This window comes from Panthera onca, chromosome B4, assembly GCF_046562875.1.
Source record: "Panthera onca isolate mPanOnc1 chromosome B4, mPanOnc1 haplotype 2, whole genome shotgun sequence".
NCBI lineage: Eukaryota > Metazoa > Chordata > Mammalia > Carnivora > Felidae > Panthera > Panthera onca.
Window position 1 is genome coordinate 11,375,659 of NC_138345.1, and position 15,977 is coordinate 11,391,635.

At 49.4% G+C, this 15,977-nt stretch overlaps 1 protein-coding gene across 5 annotated transcripts in view; it reads left to right on the plus strand.

The window, feature by feature from the left end:
- Positions 1-15,977, plus strand: part of CAMK1D (calcium/calmodulin dependent protein kinase ID) — a 501,767-nt gene that overhangs the window by 171,631 nt on the left and 314,159 nt on the right. The window lies entirely within an intron of this gene.

Genomic DNA, 15,977 nt, shown 5'->3' on the forward strand with positions numbered 1-15,977 from the left:
TGCCAGTTGGGGTGGGGTGCTGTGTGGGTCACCCCTTCTGCAAGGTGGCTGCTCTGGGTCCGCTCGGGGTGGTGGGAAATCTCCCCACGATGCCGCACATCTTTGTCACAGACACCACAGCGTTCACATCAGCTGCGATGAAATGTGCTTTCCCAGGAGGGGGTGGCTGTGGGTATTTATAGAGCGTCTTATAGCTGAAGAGCTCCAGCAGCAACAATTACCTCTTTAATCCTCTTAGCATCTCCGAAAAGAGGGAATGAACTGGTATGGCCTGCTCCTGTTCCCTCACCTTTGCCCTACCTCCAGAATGCTCAGCCTCAAGGTGGGAAGAAGAAGGGGGGTATTCGGAAGGAGGAAGTCCTTTCTCGGAGTCACATCAGAGCTGGGGGAAGAGGGGGCTCCCCGTGGAGGGCTCAGATCAGCTCCCCTGCATCCGACTTCCTTTGCACCACCCCGTAGCTTAATGGAGAAATAACCTTTTTTCCTGCTATAGAGAGCTCGCCAGCCCTTTTCACTCTTCTCCTTCCGCTCAGGGAAAGAAAGTTTGAATAATAGAATCCTCCCCCCCCCCCCCCCCCAACCTTCTCAAGCAGTGAATTCTTCTGTCTTGGCAACTACAGTGTTCAAGACAAGCTATTCGGAGGAGTAGCAGAGAAAATGAAAGGGGATGAGGTCTGGGAAAGTTCTTTTCAGTGTGAGTGGGTTTTTTTCCATATGTGCATATATATTACACACGTATTTGCATCCATGCCTGCTTGGTGCTGTAGCCTACTGGGAACGCATGCTAAACAGCCCGCGCTGGTGACTGTCTTTTGTTACGTGGATGTATTGAATTCAGTGGCAGCACCTGAGGATATACTGAGGCGATAAGGGTTATTTTGATGATCTGACCTCACCAATGGGATGCCGTGGTGGTGATGGAGGAGTCCCTATTTATACCAATATTTCCTGTTACTAAGGGTAGAATCAAGCCTGATGAATAAGATCTGCTGTGGCTTGGCTTTGGGACATTTCCAGACATTACAGTCTCCTCTTTCGGGGTTGTCAATAGTCATTCCCCTGGCCGGATCACGGGGCTAGCTAAGTGTGCAAAAGAGACAATGCAGTTAGAGAAATACTCACCCTGAGCTTCCTGTTTCTTATCTCATGATCCTTCATTATAATGTCTGGCTGGATCAGCTTCTCCTACCTGCCATTAACCATCTCCTTCTGGCCACTTCCTGTGTGTGTGGGAGCCGGGTGAAGACCCCAGACTCCAGACTTGGGGAGACTCTGCTCTGTCATTCAGTCTCGTGCTTTGTTTTATAATTTTTTGTGTGGTGTTTTAATGAGGTGATTTCATACCTGGGAAATCGCGGTGGCTCCAAGTTCATTCGGGTGCACCCCGTCAATGTCCTGAGACCGGAAAAGGGCAGGGTGGAGTTGGCATTCTGAACGCTTCCCTCGGTGCTCAGCCATGCGTCTGTCACCCAGGAGCTTGGCCGTCGGAAAGAAATATTGCACCAGCTGCATTCTGAGCTCTGGCTTGCCCCCCAAGACTCCCACCTCCTCCCCGGTCCGGCCCCAGCACCGCCGTCCCTCTCTCCTCCCCTGGCATGCCTGCTCTGCCAGCCGACAGTACCCAGTCACTGTTTCCCTCTGTGGTTCATCTGCAGTTAGAGGAAAATGTATTCAGTGTGTGTTAGGAGAAAGGAAGGCCAGTAAAGGAGACCCCGGGATAAAACAGGAAGAAGGATGCGTGAATGAAGGCCTTTGGAAATTGCTCGTACAATACTTCCACCTCCTTGCCTCCGGGAAGGCAAAGATCAGAGACCGAGAGCTGTCATTATCCCCCACGTAATTATAGGAGAGAGCCAAAGTTCTTGGAAACGCCAGGAAAGTCAGGGAGCTTTTCCAAGACAGCCGAGGGAAGCCAGCAGGAACATTGGCTCTGGGGAGGCTGAGCTCATACAAGGGGACCACTGTGCAGTGGAAAGAATGACTTCCCCGGGCCTCAGATGTGGAAAACAGCTTCCAGGGGCTGGCTTACGAACTCAAGCCGGGTTTGTGGCTTTCTTTCGATGTTCTCCAGGCTTCTGACTTGTGCTGTGTGGCTTCACTGGAGAAGCCACCCGCAGCTGCTTCTGGGGCAACAGGGACTCTGGGGGTCGAGGCTGCGTGTGTGCCCGTGGAGGGCAGGTGTGCCAGGAAGGAGCCGCAGAGCTCCATTTGTGCCCAGCTGAGTCTCTTACCGGCTCCTTCCTTCCTCCTCCGAGGCAGCCTTTTTCCTTTCTATCACTAATTCCCATCCTGTGACGAAAGTTTTCATACCCAGCTCCCATCCAGCTGGGGAAAGGTTTGCTTTTGGGATTCCTGTGCCGAGCACAGCAGGGCAGAGGGGAACCTTCCTGAAGGAAAAGCTATAACATTCTGCATGTTATTGCTGCTACCGTGTGGGTATTTCTAAGTAAGAATGCGAACAGGCCCGAAATAGCATGTATTAGTAACTGTAATGGGGAAGCGAAGTGTATTTTTGGCAAATATGGCTAAAGCTGATGATTGTGGTGAGTGAGGGACGGAGCTGGGGTGGGGGATCGTGGCTGCTTCTGGCTGTCCCCCGGAACTAGGGACTGAGGACACCTGAGGTCCCGGGCGGTGGGGCTTCCTGGGGATGCTTTGCTGGCTCTAGACTCCCCTGTGCTCCTGCTTTTGCCTGTCGTGGGGACAGTAAGTAGAGACAGCAGTGTGACTGTGCTGGACCCCGGGGATGGAATCCAGAAGGGCCAGGGGCAGTAACTCACTAGGCTGGGGGAGGCTCGCCCACCCACACATGGCTGCACCACCCACCTCTCTTGGTGGAGGACAGGGAAGGCCTGGTCACACAAAGCCGGGTAAGCTGGAGGATGTCAAGGCACTGGTTGGCGGGCTGTGGCACTGCCTGAATCCTGGGAGGGAAGGTGGGGACTCAGATTATGAGGCCCACACTTCCCCAAACTCTCTGTAATTCACTGTTTCTATCTGCGAACAGAGAATGTTAATACTTTCTCAGGGAGTCGCGAGTCCAAACAAGGTCACAGAGAAGGGAAGGCTGGAACTTTAAGAAAATTGCTCGAAATGCCACCATGTAATATTATTTGTTTCCCTGCGGATTAGCTAGGGTTTAACACCGGAGAGCAGTATGCGTCTGTGCCTCTTGCAAGGGCACTGCTCACAATAAGGCAAAGTTCAACCCCAAGCAGGTCCTCCTGGTATCTGCCCGATGCTAAAGCAGCTTCCTCCCCGACCCCAGGGAGTCCCGTGGCTGGGCTCCATCCCTGCAGTCTGGTCTCTCTGTGTTGGCCAAGTTCACTCTGGGATCCTACACCTAACCCTGTATTCTCCCTTGCAGAAATTGGCCATCACCACCATAACGGTTAAGTTTATGTGTCAGCTTGACTGGGCCACAGGGTGCTCAGATATCTGGTCAAACATTATTCTGGGTGTTTCTCAGAGTGTGTTTGGGATCAGATTAACCTTTAAATCATCAGAATGAGTAAAGCAGATTGCCCTCCCTAATGTGGGTGGGCCTTTCCAATCAGTTGAAGGTCTGAATAGAACAAAAGGCCGACCCTTCCCCAAGTAGGAGGAGGGAATGCCTCCTGCCTGACAACCTTTTTTACTGGGACATTGGCCTTTTCCTGCCTTTGGTTTTGAGTTGAAACATTGGCTCTTCCTGGGGCTCGAGCCTGCCAGCCTTCACAGTGAACTACACCATCGGCTGTCCAGGGTCTCTGGCTTGCTGACTCACCCTGTAGATCTTGGGACTTGTCTGCCTCCATAATCATGTACACCCATTATATGTATAATAAATCTCTTTATTTATTGGCTCTGTTTCTGGTTCTGTTGCTTCAGTTTCTCTGTAGAATCCTAACAAATACAACCATCTGCCAAATAAAGTCATTCTCAGTGGCCCTCCCAAAATGCCCTCTTTATGGCAAGATTTCACGAGAAGGCAGTGAGTGAGCAGAGCATTCGAACTTGAGGCCTGTCATTGTTTAGTCTGTATAGCAACCAGTGGATCAGAGACTCAGAGCCACAGGGGCCCTGCTTTTAGGAAACTCAATGCATAACAATTTAAATCCGTGCAAAAGGAGAAATTAGCTGATTTTCCGCATTGAAACAGGATTCTTCCAAGGTCCCTTTAATGAACAAGTTGTATGTCTTACTTGGAAAATTCTGATTGGTGCACAGATTACCTCAAATGAACTACCCCTCTACTACCAGCATCTACTGCATAACATTGAGCAAACTTACTAATCAGTTCACAAGGTTTGTTTGGTGACTTATGTTGCGTCCTGTTCTCTAATGACTGACGTGGCCCTGGGGGCGGCTGTGTGGCAGGGACTACACTGGTTGATTTGTACTTCTTTTGTTTATTTGGGTTTCATTTCACTGGGTTGACTCTAAGTCAATCCTTGAGTCCTTCTGTAAACATTCACCGGCCTGCCGTGGCCTCAGCTCAGCCTCATAATGACACGTATCCCACAAGAAAGGCACCAGGTGACTGCAGTCATTTCTGATGGGTTTTATAAGGGACTCCTGTCACCAGAAAGATGGTATCAGGCTCAAGAGTTCTGAAGAGTCACTGGGACTGAGATTTTTCTCTGTTCTGACAGCAGGACACTACGTTCTGCATAGACCCTTGGCAGTATTCGGCAAACGTCGCGGTCTGAAATGCAGAGTGTGAATTTGGGTCAGTGCATTGCCTGTGCCGTAAGAATATTTATTAATGTCTGCTCGTTAAATGCTGATCTGAGCGTGTTGGGTTCCTGGCGGCTCCATTCTTGTTTTAACAATCTGGGCATTTGGGGACCCCAGCAGGCTGACTTCTGATGAACGCAGGCATGGGACACACCCCTTCTCGTACCCATGTCCCCTCCCTTCACAGATATCCTCTGCTCTCATTCTTCCCTCATCATTTACTCTTAAAGTAGAAGTGACTGATAACAGCCTAGTATTAAGCTTCCTAGAGTGGCAAGTCTGAGGTAGGATGTTCAAGGTTAACTCTTGAAAGGGTGCAGAATTTTTTTTTTCCTGAGGATAGAAAGCTTCCAAAGCTCCCTGAAACCACAGAGGTGGGTGCCCGCATGATGTATGTGATCGTAGTGAAACACACTTGGTGATGCTTCCTGTGCCCTGTATACGCATCCTATGGGAAAATGAGTTCATCTTCAGAGAGTCCCCTGCTGAGCACCCAAGGGAGGGGCTGACTTGTCAGACCATCAGTAAACAGTAGTGACTGTGCGATGCGGGTCCCAGAGTCCATATTTCGATATAGACCATCCGCACGACCTGAATGAAAGGATGCTTTCCTACCGCCCTCTTCCAGGGTATCTGCCTCTGCCCTTGGTACCCGTCCGTGTGACCACCACCACTCTCCCTTCTGAGCTTCTGCCTTGGGTTGTCTTTGGTCGGCCATCTGTACCAGTGGCTTTTTTACAAGACCAGCTCGGCCCAGAGCCGTGAGCGGCCAGGAGCTCGGCGCCCTTAGCACGAGGGGAGCGGGTTGTTGGACACCGTGTTCCCGTGCTCCAGACAGCGCCAGGGGCAGCTGTGAAGGGGGCAGCCATCCTTGCAGGAGGCTCCTGGCACTGGCGGTGTCGGCGACACCTGGCCAGGGCACGGGAGGGCGCAGGCCAGTGCCGCGCTGGCATGTCTCCAAGTTTCTCTGGGTGCCATCTCTAGTCGGCCCTGCATGACAGCAGCACTCTCTGCACCACAGCCATTGCTGGGAAGCTGTAATTGGCCCGGGAAAGCGCTTGAGGGCTGTCCCCTCCCCGCCTGGTGTGCGGAGGCACAGGACTCGAGAGATGTTGTTTTGAAATTAATTACAGTTGTGATAAGTGTTGTGAAACAGCAATACTGCCCTTGGAACTGTCATCAAAGCCAGCTGCTCGCAGGGCGCCTGGACACTCTGACTTGCTACATTCTTCTACCTCCCACAGCTGTTAGGCTCCTGCGGTGTGGAAAGGGCACTTGGGGACCCAGAAGATAGGGAAGTGGTGCCGGGAGAAGGGTTTATAGACAGAGGGAGGCGACAGGATGGTGTTGCAGAAAAATGTGCCCCCCCACCACCGCCCCTCCGTTGTGAGCATTCTCAGCATACTGGAGTCGGGCCATGCAGACGTGCATCGCCCGCTATGTAATGACAAGGAAAATAATGCCGTGTGCACCCTGGGGATTGATAAATGCATGCTGAGTTGGACACATCACATTTCCACGGCCCATTTCCTTGCTCTTCCAGGAATCCTCCTTCTCCATGCACGTTCGGTCATAACTCCGGGTCACTGGAGGGCATGAGCGTGCGTGTGCTATCTGTTGTCCCCCGCCCCCTGCCCCCAAAAGTTGAATGTTGAATGCTAAGCCCCCAGTGTGATGGTGTCTGCAGGTGGAGGTGAGTAGGTCACAGGGGGGAGCCCTCGTGATGGGGTCAGTGCCCTTAGGCGCGAGACCCCCGAGAGCTTTCTCCCTGCTTCTGGCACGTGAGGACACGGTCTGTGAACCAGAAAGGGGGTGCTCAGCAGACCTTGCTCTTGGGCTTCCCACCCTTGAGGCCTGAGAGAAATGAATGCCTGTGGTTTAGAAGCCAGCCAGTCCATGGTATTTTGTTATAGCAGCCTGAACGGACTAAGTCTCAAGCTTTGAAAGAAAGTACCTGGGAGTGTCTGGGCTGTGCAGTTCTGGTATGTGACCGACGGTGGTTAATTGAGCTCATCGGGCCGGACAGAGCAGTCGCCAAACTTGGGGGAGAGGCTAAATCAAGTGATACTGCTTTCGTCAGGAATGCTTATATTTGTCTTATTAACTTGTTTTTGTTATAAAATTCATCCAGCCTCATGGGGAAAGGCCACGTTAATTAGTTTTTAATGTTTATTCTTGAGAGAGAGCGACAGAGCACGAGTGGGGGAGGGGCAGAGAGAGGGAGACACAGAATCCAAAGCAGGCTCCAGGCTCTGAGCTGCCAGCCCAGAGCCCGACATGGGGCTCTAACTCACGAACCGTGAGATCCTGACCTGAGCCGAAGTTGGAGGCCCAACTGACTGAGCCACCAGGTGTCCCAGGAAAGGTCACTTTAAATTTACTTTTTGAGCTGATGCAAGGATAAGGAGGTGTATTTCCCCTCCTGTGTTTGTGGGGGTTGGGGGAGAGGGGGGTAGGAAATTCCTGTGTCTAAAAGAAAATTCCACCAGAATAAAAGAGCCTCACATCCGCCGCGGGAGACTGAGTAGTGGATAAAGTCCGACTGCAAAGTGAGGCGGTCCTGGCTGGATCCTTTCTTTGTCACTTACCAGTTCTGAGAACCAGGCAGGCCCTGCTTCATCCTCACCTGTGCAGTATGTCACAGGATTAAATGAGATAAGATACTGTGGATTTTGTGGCCACAGCCCCCAGGACCCGTGCCCCCTGCTCCAAGGGGGGAGGTTCATGGCAGAGAGCCTAGGACTCCTTTACGGTGGAACCCATTCAGTAGGAAGCTGGAGCAACACGAAAGCACACACAGCTGCCGTCACTGGCAGCCGTAAACGTTCGTGCAAGGGCCCTGTGGTGAGAGGCGAGACCTTCTGATCCAGGGAGCTGGCTGCCCTCCTCCTACAGTCGCCTGTGGGCCCCCAGCCTGCCCACCTGGTATGTGTGAGTGGCCCAGCAAGGTGGGGCTTGGGGCTCCCTGGGCTGGACATAAGGGCCCAGCTGCTCGTGGTTGACCCCAGGTTGTTCGTCTTCTGCAGCTGATTTCGTAGCCCCATCCCTGTCTCTGGCTGGGCACGGGTTCTTAGCTCCCTTGGCTCCACGTCTGCACTTCATGGATATCCAGCTTTGGCAGGGGCGATGGGTCTAATCAATGTGTGAAGAAACCCTTGAACCCTTGCTTTATATATTCTTATTAATAACAGGGCACTGTAACACGGATTTGGTTTTTGTTTTGCCACGTCGGCAAATCTTTTTATGACACGCTCTCTATAAACGATTTTTGCAGTCTCCAGGCTGTCTCTTGGGTTGTCCAGAAAACAGGATTTGCCTGTGTCTCCTGGAAGCAAGTGGCAGGGGGCCAGCAAATTGATTCTGTGAGAATCGAGGAGCTCAGGCTGAAGCCTTGAGATGGGTGGATGCCTTTGGGGGTGCATGGTGGCCCTGGCAAAGGTGTGGCAATAGCCACCCCCCACACCCCAACCTGCAAAGCGTTAGAGCGAGAAGGAACTTTCCAAGAACCCCTTGAGTAAATTCTTACCTTTCTATACCGTTTCAGTATCTGCTGTGAGCTGTGTACCATCCCCTGGGAGAAATGCACATAGGCATACACCCCAGCAGTTTTCCAGACAATTGTAGGAGTTCACGGACGGCTGGAAATGTGTTCATGGAGCGTAGAAAAGGGACAGCTGGGCCAGATACCTGGATCCCCCCCATTCCTTTGTTCACTGGTAGATGTCTGGACTCATTTCCCACCACCTAGCTGGTTAGCGGCATAGCCAGGGCCCACAGCTCACAGACCCTGTCTAGACTCTCTGTGCAGTGCTCCTTCTATAACCCTATGATGCTTTCACCTTAACTTCCCTCCTTTGCTGACCTCAGTGACATTCGCATGTAAATGACTTGTCATTTTGCATCTCAGTGCAGACTGTTGATTCCAGTTGTTTTCCCAGGGGGTAAGTAGAGAGCAGCCTTGATTGCCTCCTTACTCCCCCCTCACCCTCCCACCTGAGAATTTAGAGCTAGTTCTGGGAAGGAGAGTTTGTAACATCCTTGCTGGCTGTAGGGCCTTCCCTATCGCACTTTACCTGATGTTCTTCTTGGAAAGCAGTGTTTTGGGTACAGAGAACAAGGTCATTTTAGAAGACAAGGTGTACTGCCTTAACAGAGTACCACCAACCAGGTGCTTAAACAATAGAAATGTGTTATGTCAAAGTCCCGGAGGCTGCAAGTCCCAAATCAAGGTGCTGGCATCCTTCTTTCTGAGGGCTGTGAGGGAGGGATCTGTTCCAGGCCTCTCTCTTTGACTTCAGGTGATTCTCTTCTCCCTGTGTCTTTTTTTTTTTTTTTTTCTAAAAATTCTTTTTCAATGTTTTTTATTTATTTTTGAGAGAGAGAAAGAGCCAGAATGTGAGCAGGGGAGGGGCAGAGGGAGAGGGAGATGCAGAATCTGAAGCAGGCTCCAGGCTCTGAACTGTCAGCAGGACGCGGGGCTCGAACTCATGAGCCGGGAGATCATGACCTGAGCCAAAGTCAGATGCTTAACCGACTGAGCCACCCAGGCACCCCCTCCCTGTGTCTCTTGACATCATCTCCCCTCTATGTGTGTCTCTCCAAATTTCCCTATTTTGAAGGGATGCCGGTCATGCAGGATTAGGGCCCACCCTAGTGACCTCACTTTAACTTGATTAGCTCTGTAAAGACTTTGTCTCCAAATAAGGTTACGTTACAAAATCCTGGGGGTCAGGACTTAAGCGTATGAATTTTGAGGGGACACAGTTCAACTCATAACAGAAGGCATTTCCTCACTGGCAGGTCTTGGTAAGGCAGCTTGACCTGGTCCAATATGCTTTCCATAACACTGTGCTATCTGCTTTATTGGGACTCCACTTAGACATGTTTCCTGTAAAGAGTGACCAGACAAATTTTTGAAATGTTGGGGAAAAATCTTGATTTTACTGAACCACTTGGCAAGTATGCTGAACATCCGCCCTGCGTCAGTAAAATTTGCTGGGCGGGTGAGGGTGGAGGACAGTGAACATCTTCATAAGGCGATTATGATTTTCATGCTTGAGCCAATGGGATTGGGTTTGGAAGAATCTCCCATCTTGTTTTATTATTTATTTATTTTTATTTCTTTAATGTTTGTTTTTGAGAGACAATGCGAGCAAGGGAGGGGCAGAGAGAGAGGGAGACAGAATGTGAAGCAGGCTCCAGGCTCCCAGCTATCAGCCAGAGGCTGACACGAAGCTCGAACTCATGAACTGTGAGATCATGACCCGAGCCGAAGTCAGACACGAAACCCAACTGAGCCACCCAGGCACTCCTTATACCTTGTTGTTAAATGTCTAACTGCTCAGACCCAATCCCAGTTGTGCTATGGTCATTGAGAGTGAACTGTCCTTTGGAATGGTATTTTTATAAATGGTGTCAATTAAATTCCTTTGATAGTGGAGAAATCACACTCTCAGAGAATGAATGCAGAATCAGATTAAAGAAACCACCACCAACATAGATAGATAAGGAATTTAGAAGGACAAATTCTCATGGAAGAAAGATTAATTATGTGTTGTAGTCTAGAATAGTGCCTATAACACCAGCCTGTTTTTTTTAAAATTTTTTTAGTGAGAGAGAGAGAGAGAGAGAGAGAGAGGGGAGGGAGGGAGGGAGGGAGAAGGAGGGAGGGCAAGTGTGAGTGAGGGAGGGAGCACAGGGAGAGAGTCAGAGAATCTTAAGCAGGTTCCATGCTCAGCACGGAACCTGTCTGGGGGCTCGATCCCACAACACTGATCATGACCTGAGTCAAAGTCAAGAGTTGGATGCTCAACCAACTGAGCCACTCAGGCGCCCCGACACCAAACTGTTTATATACCTGTTTTAAACTACTCATTTTATGTGTGGTAAGTTCAAGTGGATTGAAACTTAGCTGCCACAGTGAGGTTATATTTGTGTTTTTTTGTTTCTGTTTTTTTTTTCTGTTTTGTTTTGTTTTGTTTTTGGTAGAAGTGCCCCTCCTCCCCTGACCTTTTGAAGGAAAATGCATGTTGCTTTAAAATATGGGGATTGCAATTTGGGGACAGTGAGGAGAAATGCAGTAGTGAGAATAATTGAAGGGACGTTACAGGAGATTTATCCTTAGACTTGAGACCTGGGTTAGGGTAATAAACATTGGAGGGGGCAATACAAGCCTACTGGTGGGTTTCCAGGGGGAGCTATGAAGTGCCCAGCACGATGGGGGTATTTCAGGACTGTCAGGTGTCAAGTCAGTCCTGACAAGACAAATCCCAGCCATTTATAGTGCAGTACATCCGATGAAGGTAAATACTAGAAGCAGCTTGCAGCTTAAATTCAGTTATAGAACCAGATGATCTAGGGTGGATTATCTATGGGGAATGTTGCATCCCAGGCCAGCTTCGCTCTGTATCTTTTTGGTGTGCAGCTTATTTTTGAGCCATTTTTTTCTTTCTTAGCTGGTTTGTGTTAGGGAATACATGCTAATTTTTCACATTAGAGTCTCTCTGTCACACGCACATACATCATATTGGAAAGTCACAGATAGTAAGGAAAATCTGCTGCCTCCCCCCCCCCCCCCCCCCCGCTGCCTAGTGTGTGACAAAGCCGGAGATTTTTGTGGTCACTTTCGTATTCACTGTTGCCTTGGCGTTTCTTGTCCCTCTTCACTTTCATTGGTCTGCTTGGTTAAGACCTGACATTCTCATTGTTTTGAATTTGAGATCCGGCCATAAAATGGATTATAAACAAAAACTAGAAATCCATCAGGTAAGAGTAGCTTTGAGGTAGGTGGAATTTCTATTTCAGGTGAAAAATCTTATTTAGAACCAAAAACACCGCTGTCAAAATCCTTCATTTAAAGCAAACTGTGAACTTCTGGGTTGGGAGCTTCAGATTCTGGTTACATTCAAGGACATTTTTTCCCTCTCATGAATTTCGTACCACAAAATTTGCTGGCCCAGCTACAGCCCGTGCCGTTTATGAGAGAGGAAAATGCCTTTGACTTATTTACTGCCGCAGAGTTCCCAGATGCGGACCAGTAGTCGTTTCTTTTGTGATGTGTGCATAAACTTTCCAATAATGCAGGACATAACAATAACATTAATTTTAGTGACTGTGTAGAATGAGCCAAATGTTATCAAGGAATATTTCTGGTTAGTTCAAACAATAATATACCTTTTGCATTTCCAAGGTACTCTTCTCTTTTTTTTAAAGTGTTATTTTTGGGGGTGCCTGGGTGGCTCAGTCGAGCATCCGACTTCAGCTCAGGTCGTGACCTCACAGTCTGTGACTTGGAGCCCCACATTGTGCTCTGTGCTGCCAGCTCAGAGCCTGGAACCTGCTTTGGATTCTGTGTCTCCTCTCTCTCTCTCTCTCCCTCCCCCACTTGTGCTCTGTCTTTGTCTCTCAAAAATGAATAAACATTAAAAAAAAATTTTAGAGTGTTATTTTTTTAATTTAATTAATTAATTTTTTTTTGAGAGAGAGAGAGAGCGTGCGTGAGGGAGGAAGGGGCAGAGAGCGAGGATGAGAGAGAATCCCATGCAGGCTCTGTACTGTCAGCTCAGAGCCTGATGAGGCTCCGTCCCGTGAACCATGAGATTATGACCTGAGCTGAAATCCAGAGTCAGACACTTGACCGACTAAACCACCCAGGCACCCCACCCCCAAGGTACTTCTCTTATAATGAGTCCATTCTTTCCAAGTTTTAAAAGATTATTTGTCTTAATTTTAAAACTCAAAGACTTTTTCTTCCCATTAAGACAGCAAAATGTTTACCTCTCTAAGAAATGCAGAATACCAGAATGGTTCATTTGGGTATGTTGCTCATTCAAGTCTTGTTTTTGTTTTTTGTTTCATTTGGAGAGAGAGAGAGAGAGAGGCAGAGGGGCAGAGGGAGAGAAAGAGACAATCTCGAGCAGGCTCCACGCTCAACTCAGAGCCCGATGTGGGGCTTGATCTCAAGACTCAGAGATCATGACCTGAGCCAAAATCAAGAGCTGGACTCTTTAAAAAAAAATTTTTTTTTTTTTTTACATTTATTTATTTTTGAGAGGCAGAGAGAGACAGAACACAAGTGGGGGAGGGGCAGAGAGCAAGGGAGACACAGAATCCCAAGCAGGCTCCAGGCTCTGAGCTGTCAGCACAGAGCCCGACCTGGGGCTCAAACCCACGAACCATGAGATCATGACCTGAGCCGAAGTCAGACTCCCAACCCACTGAGCCACCCAGGTTCCCTGAGAGCTGGACTCTTAACCGACTTAGCCACCCAGGAGCCTTGAGCATTCAAGATTTTATGTCCTTGGGAAAGTTGAGGAATAAACATTTAAACCATGTTGAAAGGATGAAAACACTCCAATATGTTACAGTAGCAGAATACAGAAAGAATGCATAGGAGTTTATTGTATTATCTGTCAAGGTGTCATGGACCCAGGCTCCATCTAGCTTGTTGCTCTGCCTTGTGTGGCCTTAATCTCAGGGACAGCCTTACTCTAGGCAGCAGAATGGAAGAAGGGACCAAAGAGGGGAAAAGGGCACATATGAACTGTCTGGAGCTTAGACAGCTGGGCATGCCTAACTGCAACGGAAGATGGGAGGTAAAGTCGCCATTGTGGGGTGTGTGGTCGAGCTGGAAATCGGGGGCGTTCTCCCCATAGAAGAATAGCATAGCCAGTGGGGAACAGCCAGCGGTCTCTCTGCTGCGGTCACAGACTTCACCTACAGTGCGGTAGAAACAATCCATTAATGACACTTAAAAACAAGTTGAATTTCTTTTTATAGTTGTCCTGGCTTACGTTCGATTAGCTTTCAGATTTGTTTTGCCCCGATATATCAAGACCTGAGGTAAACATTCTTTGTTTACGATGACAGAATGCACTTATTCACCCTTCAATACATTTTATTTAAAACTTTTATTACCCGTACCCCAGATGACTGGGGCTGAGAAGTGCCTAATAGTTTAGCAAAGCCTGGTTTATGAAAATGAACTAAAGCCTACTTATTGGTAAGAAAGTACACGTTAGGTGATGAGAGTAGAAAGTACCAAGGCCAGGAGCAAGAGACGGAGGACGTGGCAGGAACCTAGTTGTTTGAGTGGGGGCGGGGAAGGGCCAGAAGCAGGAGAGAAAATGGCATAAGAGGAGGCTGTGATGGGGGGGGACGGGGGGAGCCAGACAGAGCATGGAGACTTGGGTCATGACTGGGAACCCAGGCCTGAGCGCCAAGAAGGCCTGAAGGAACTGATTTGCCCTGTGGCCCAGATGTTAGAGTGTTGGCATCTGGTACCAACAGGACAGAAGAAGAAACAAAGAGTTATCTAGATAGGGAAGGCCTTCCGTAGTCCAAGATAGGCAGGTTTGGCTAACAGAGCTCTCCAGGAGCTTGTTGGACGAGATATGGCTCAACTCCGTATCCCCCGATGCACCCAATTCCAACTGGTAGTCTGAGGCAAGGGACCACTTCCGAAGCATTGAGTTAATTCTCATCTCTCGCTATCTCCAAGGGAGGCCGGGTGACGGAAAAGACACTCCAGCTTCCAGATTGGAGATGGGTGGTGAGGAACGAGGGGGAAAGATGACCTTTGAGATGGACAGGGGGTGAGAAACTGGCTGATCTTGACACTCCAAGCTGGTCTTGGGATTCTAAGAAAACATCAAAGTCGCTGAATGTATTTTTTCTTTTCTTTTTTTTTAACGTTTATTTTTGAGAGACAGCAAACGGGGGAGGGGCAGAGAGAGAGGGAGGCACAGAATCCGAAGCAGGCTCCAGGCTTTAAGCTGTCAGCACAGAGCCCCACGCGGGGCTCAGACTCACAAACAGCAAGATCATGACCTGATCCGAAGTCAGACGCTCAACGTACTGAGCCACCCAGGTGCCCCCTGAACATACTTTTTCACACTACGGCTTATTAGGCCTTCAGTCCTCAGTAGTCCAGTGTTCAAGAAGTCATGAAGAGAAGCGATAATGGGGTTGCAGAGCTGTGCATGCAGAAGCCTTTTCTTCCGTGGAATGTCATCGAAGTTCAGAGTTTCTGCCGGCTCTCTCCATAGAATTTAAGTGGCAGGTATTGCCCCACACTTTTAGCAGTGGGTACATGATGCTGCTGATCGTGAATTATCTGCCTTGGGTCATATCTGAAGTCTACTTTCTCGGCCTCTGGACTGGTGCTGTTTTATCCATATCAAACTTAGGGCTTTAACACCATTTATATTATTGATTAATGGGCTAGATGCATGAGGGATGGAAAGGGGACCGGGTAATGAAAGTCTCCTGGGTGGGTTTTCCTTACATTGTCTTTTTACCAGTCTCAGTCCTTAGAGCTGCCCTGGTGAGGTCACGTAGGGCGATCAGCAGCCTTAGCTAAGGTGGGGGTGGATGATTCTGGGTCTTGTTTCACTGCCAGGAGACTACCTTTTTTCTCGTTTCTGATAAGAACGGCTCTGCTTTATCTTTGCTGCCCACAATCCATATCTGCATGCATATTTCATGATTTTCTTACCTTCCAGTGGCTTCTGAAAAAAAATAAAAAATGAAAAAAGACAAGGGAGGGCAAAAGCAGAAGTAAACACTTTCATGTAGCTGGCCCTGGGGCATTAGGATTGATCCCCCCAACCCCGAATCTGAATTTCTCACCAGGAGACTGTCAGGGGGTTGGCATACATAGGGTTTTAGGATAGGGTTTGGCTGGATGGGCTTTAAATGGCGGGGGGGTGGGGGTGGCGTGGGGATTTTCACTTTCGAGCAGACCAGGAAGAGCAGAGCCCAGAATCAGTGGCGGGTTGTCTGCCCCTTAGCTGTGAGGTTTTGAGGAAGCTCTTTTATGGGATGTTGATGGGAGTTAGCGGCCTCATTACGTAGCAGGGTGTCTCCGCCAAGGCCTCGTGTACAGTTCCAGAACCCCTGACAGAGGCACCGAGTCAGGCTGACACTGTCCACGGCCCATTTAGGGAGAAGGAGTCACAGGAAGAGGAACCCTCTGTGGGTCATTTAACGAGGCCGTGGCAGAGCCGCGATGCCCAGAGAGGGTGTGGTTTTCAGTAGCGTTCCATGATCCAGAAGGGGAAGAAAACTATGCACCTTCTTCCTTGCTCTCCTGGGGCAGAATCGTTCACCACATGCACCTGTCCCAGGCTGGACTCACCTGCTTTTAGACCTCAGTGGGGACAGAGGTGGACGAGGCCCAGCGTCACCCCGTGTGAATCTACTCTGGAGGGGACAGGTGACCAGCAGTGGGAGCCTTTTTCTTGTAGGATTGGGGGAAC